Here is a 5,702-nt window from a genome sequence, read left to right as displayed (position 1 = left end):
AAACCAGGTTCGGTTCGAAATTAATTCAAACCAAACTCAAACCTAAGGTAAGTTCGGTTCGGTTCGGTTCGGTTCGTTGCCACCCCTACACTGTACTATTTCTGTTTTCTTTCCTATTAATTAATGCCAATGAAAAATTCCCCACAAACCGCGCCTTTTCAAATCCGCTTGTCGCATCTCCACCTCCACTCGAATTCATTCACCTATGGTAGCTCATATTTTGAATTTAGATCCGGGCCGTTTGATCTGATTTGACACGAATATTAAAGCGATCCCATGCATCCCACTTCGGACCGAATTGGCCCAGATTCTGATCGGACGGTCCGAGTCCAAACACAAAATTTGAGTTACTCTAGAGCGAGAGAAAAGGAACGAAGACTCAATCGATTTTCTTTCCGTTCAAATCAAATCCGGTTCTCAACTACACTAGAAATCCTTCTCTTGCCCCATGCCTCTCTCTCTCTCTCAGCAAAAGAAACAAGTAGAAAAAGAAAGAGAAAATAGGTGAGTAAAGCAATGGATAAACTAACGCTGGAGCAGATCGAAACTTCCGTTAGTATCACCGGTGCGTCTAAATCTCTGATGCCATCGCTGTTCAGTAACTCCAGGTACAATTTCAAGAATTTGGGTTTGGTACTGCTCGTCGTGAAATTGGTCATATTTGTGCTGATTGAGTCGGATGTTGTTTTCTGGATTAAAAAACTTCGGTCTTAGTTTTGGGTGATGGTCACTTTGGTTGAATTTCTGGATATCATTTCAGAAATACATGGCATTTATAAGATATCTGTTATCTTTTTTCTTTTTTTTTTTCTATGGTATTTGTGCTAAGAGAGTTAGCCTTTGAAAAAGAACAACCTTAGTTGAAATTAGAGCCTCTTTTGGGTTTAATTTCTGGATTGAGGATTAAAATTATAACCAGTCACTGTTTAAGAGCAAACAATTGTATCTTTTGTTGTTGAGTGCTTGAACAGATACAATTGTATCATTTTGGCAGTATTTTCATGTCAGTTATAGTCGGCAAGAAATTTCCTTGGTGAATCACTGCACAGTAAATAGGAATTTACATGTCGATGATACTTATATGTTAGTACCATGGTACCTGTTAGAACTTAGAACAAGATCTGTACCTCTCAGTTTCCCACCTACATTGTAGAAACTTAATCATTTTTGCCATTTTAGCTTTTTTAGGATGTGGCTTACAAGCCAGAAGAGTTCTATGTGAAGACTCGCAAGTGTGAGTCAGATGCTAGTTCTGGTGTGGTTGAAATCTGTGAGAATTATGTTTAATTTGATCTGTTACATTGACATTTTAATGTTTTTGCTCCATTATCGAGATATATTTTTTTGGTTTGTTTATAATTTTGTGTTCATCTTTTCTTAATATGTGTAGGTTGCGAGATGAAAATGTCCACATAATTGAGCACACACAGGTACATTATTTGAATGGAATGTTTTTTTCTGAAATAATGTGTTTCTGTATTGCTGTAATCAATTGGTACTGGAGGCGTGAAATATTAGTTAATAACTTCAATGCTGTAGCCTACTTTCTGTCCATGCGGGCCCCAAAGGCGAGTACCTGTATAATATTGAATTTTATGTGTTGAAGAATGTTGGTGTTCCAGGGCAGCCCCAACACCCAGGAAAAGATTTCTTGAGTTGGATGTTATTGGGGCGGGCTCGATTCACTCTAGAGTCTAGACGAGTTTGAATGCAGCAAAATTGGTGCGGGCTATGAGGCTTATAGTAGCCAACCTGATTTTGGTACGTCTCCCTTGTGGAGCTGTTTGCACAATCAGCTGTGGACTTTTGGGAAGTAAATCAAATTACTAAATTAGATTTATTTCTTAATTGAGAAATATATGTTTTACAAACTACCAGACAATAACTAATTCATTATACATGTGAAAGATACTAATCTCTCTCATGTTTGCGGTAGCACCCAATATTTTTTTGGTATTTGCAAATAACATTAAATGCTATACAAATGTTGAGTTACTAAAAATGATGGAACTGTAGATGTGTTGGCGATATTGTCCAAACTAAAAAGAATAGAACTGTAGATGTGTTCTCCGTCATTATTTAAATAAGGCATGTACAAAATTTGGTCAACTTGAATGTCATTTAGCTTTGAAATTTTTGATGTTTTTGAGTTTTGATGCCTTTTGATCAGATGATCTTACAACTTCCAAAATGAATCAATACTGACATATACCCTATTTAAATGGCGAATGACAAATCTAATACTCCTTTTTTATTTGGACAATTTTGATGATGCCAAATGACAAAAGAATTAAAAGGATGTACCATAAAATAGATGTACAGTAGACCTGCCATAAAAATATTTATTTGCTTATATGTTAGTTGTTAAAATTGTTAATTATACTTCCAACAGGCTGATCAAAATCGGCTAAGCAGGAATCAACCACCTCAGTATGTCATTGCGGGTCGTGTCGAACGCATTAACCAGCATCCAGTCAGGCTAACTCAATCCATTATCTATCATGAAGGGATATACTGGCAACCAAGCTTATTTAACAACTGAGACAACCAATATTATACTTGTCAAAATAAAAAAAATAAAAAAATAAAATATTGATGTGTTTTTTATAGTTTAGATTGGTTATTTGAGACTCCTCCGGTCATCCCTATACAAAATTGAACCATTAATTTTTCAGGTAACTCAATAGGTGGTCAATCAGTTTCTAAATTACACCAAATTTTATGGACAACCTATCTAAACTATAGACAATACAAATATAACTTCTATTGTTTTGATTGTGATAACCATATTATTGGTTGTCATAATTGTGAAAATATGTTTCTTGTTAATATAACATATCTCTTATCTATTTATTTATTTTTAAATGTTTTCATCTGTTCTGACTTGTTTGTTACTTGTTGCCATTCTGCGAATGCAGGAACCCACTCATTTTCTGTTGGACCAACTGAGGTTTTGATACATTTTAGTAGTAGAACTAAGTGCAGATGACATTTAGTTTGTTTATCAAAGGTATATATAATTGCTAATGGATTCTTTCATGCACTGTAATAAATGTACATATAAATCATACAGCAATACTTTAAATTATATAACTGAAATCACAATACTGTTCTGGATAATGACACTCAGGTTTTCATTTATGTTATTAATTCTGGACCATTCAAAAGTACCAATTTTCTACATATTTAAAAAAAATAGTAAAAACAAAATGCAAAATTTTTTCTCCAAATACATTTTTATATGGATATCAAGTTGAGCGGTTCTGATCAACTGTTTGAACTTTGAAAATGGAGATATGGAGCCATAGTAAGGACGGATTTGCGCTATGCATGGTACCATAGACTCACTCTATATATATGTGCGCTTACATAATGTTTTCTCATATCTAATAATGCCCTTCTTATTAATGTTTTGGATGAAATTTTCTTTGAGCCCATTGAATAATAATATTTTTGTTTTTAATTTCAAAGGTTGTAGTATCTGATGAAGATAAGAATGGCATAATGAGTTTCTTTGAGACAATTAAACACTTCTGGAATACCATGTGCAATGGTTTAGGTGATTTCTTTACCGGAAAAGCCTGCAGGTGAATTTTGAATTGTATTAATTTTACAAATTAGGAAATGCTTCATCATATAAAAACAATGCTGAATTGCACATGACCCCCTCAATTTTATTTTGATTGCACTTGTTTTAGAATTCCTTAATTTAGTGATTATTAATTTCTTCCATTGACTCTTGGATCGACACTCTCAATTACTACAAGGATAGATTGTGCGTTTGCAATAAATCTTACTTTGTGTGCTTAGGGTTCTTATAAATTTAAAAGTAAAAAGTGCATGGAATAGACCACAAAAATCTATACCCTTTTACACCATCAAATACCTATGCATAAGTTGGATCGTCTTGTTTGGATTATTCATAGCAATTCTACCAACGGGTACATCTCATTAATTAGCTTCTTAATTTATTCCTTTATTGTTCTAAGTGTTGATTTAATCTCATTAGGTACAGTTGCTATGGTTGTTCATGTTAATTTCTTAATGGTTCAGTGGGCTTTATATTTTGATTTACATGGTCCTAATTTTCTATTGTTAGATGTATTATGGAGGATGGTTAAGTTTATATCCAAATACCAAGTATCAACATTGTATTATTATTCATTCAGAGTGGTTATAGTACTATGCATAGCATGGATTTTTCCGTATTATGAATCGATATCTTCGTTTTCAAAATTCAAACGGTCAATCTGAACTGTTCAACATGATCTCCATATGAAAATGTGTGTAAAATGAACATGATAAGAACATGATGCCAAATTTTCCCCATGCACGTAAAACGAAAGAAAAAAAACCTGACCATTCTGGTCACCATTTGCTTTACAAGCATGCTGAATTTGGAATTGGAGCAGATCACCACCGTCTGAGACATGATGATCATTTTGAGTGCACAAAGAGGGGCTTAAGCACAAGCAGACATGATGATCATTTTGAGTGCACAAAGAGGGGCTTAAGCACAAGCACACATTCCAGGGTTTCACCTCTGGTGCACGAGAGAGTATAGAGAGAGAACGCATGAGCATTTGTTGAGTAATGAGCAACAGAGCAAGAGGAGGTGAGGGTTGTACAAAGCCTTGTAGGTTGCATGGAGACCATGCACATTTGAAATATTTAGTACAAATACTGCTTCTTTATTCTGTAAATTCATGTAATTTGTTTAATTTGTACTTTCACATAGCAGCCAAAATTTGTTCATTGGGTTTTCTTTAAAATTTCAAAATCGAATAGATCAGCTTTATCGTGCTCTGTTATTTAGAACTAAATTTAAGATTTTTGCTTCTTTTTTTATTTCGTCCGAAGAAGAGTGAAGGAAAATTAAAAATAATATAAGCAGGGACAGACCTGGAACAAAGTTTAGAAGAAGAGACGATTTATATTTAATTTTTAAAGTTGACATAATTTCATATTTATTTTGAATTACAATACTAGCATTGAACAGGTAAAAAATTTCTTGTTATTGAGTCAGGATGAGGTAAGTGATTCAGGCTGCCATAGATATCAATTCTAAGGAAATTTTAATTTTGAGAAATAATTCAATGGATTGTATATAAATTGGACTTTATTGTTTGGTCCCTTTGTTTTTGGTAAAAGTACATTTTGGGCAATGAAATTGGTTTTATTATCAGTATTTTTGTTTCTTTTAAAGCACAATTAATTCTGAACCTCCAAATTCAATTAAAGAGAGACATAGGTCACATCTTCCGTACAAACTTGGGGTCAAAGACTCAAAATTCAGACATTCATCTGAGAAATGGCGCCAAAAAATTTAATAGTTTGCATCATGTTCCGTGAAAGATCAGAACCTCAGATCTGTCCAGGCACATTTAATGACATTACAAATGTAAATGGATGAAACTTTTTTTTTTTTTTTTTTTAAATTAGTGGGTTCAAATGGCTTTTTTAGAAATGTAAAACAAGCAATTAATTTTGTTTCCATTTAAGCATAAAGGCACTTTTAATTTTATCAATTATAAAATCAATATTTTTTTAAATGACATAATTTTCTAAATTAACAAAATATGCAATTTGAAAAATAATTAAATAAAATATTTTTTGGAATTGTACTACAAAAAAATAACTTTTTTGTTAATCAACTCAACATATTTTTACAAATAAATTGGTATACATATAAGTTTAATTAA

The 5,702-nt window shown here is 32.9% G+C and overlaps 1 long non-coding RNA gene across 2 annotated transcripts; it reads left to right on the top strand.

Moving 5' to 3' along the window:
- The first annotated feature begins 1,396 nt into the window (after positions 1-1,396).
- Positions 1,397-4,083, top strand: LOC144566515 (uncharacterized). 2 transcript variants are annotated; one of them, XR_013515210.1, is made up of 4 exons: positions 1,397-1,813; positions 2,393-3,010; positions 3,472-3,587; positions 4,010-4,083. It is a non-coding gene; the product is annotated as an uncharacterized LOC144566515 (long non-coding RNA). The 2 variants fall into 2 exon arrangements; XR_013515209.1 differs by lacking the exon at positions 4,010-4,083 and having other exon boundaries at positions 3,472-3,680.
- Positions 4,084-5,702: the final 1,619 nt, after the last annotated feature.

This window comes from Carex rostrata, chromosome 15 (assembly GCF_964058835.1).
Source record: "Carex rostrata chromosome 15, lpCarRost1.2, whole genome shotgun sequence".
Lineage (NCBI taxonomy): Eukaryota > Viridiplantae > Streptophyta > Magnoliopsida > Poales > Cyperaceae > Carex > Carex rostrata.
The sequence above is the reverse complement of the archived record's forward strand: the minus strand, read 5'-3'. Positions and strand labels throughout refer to the sequence as shown.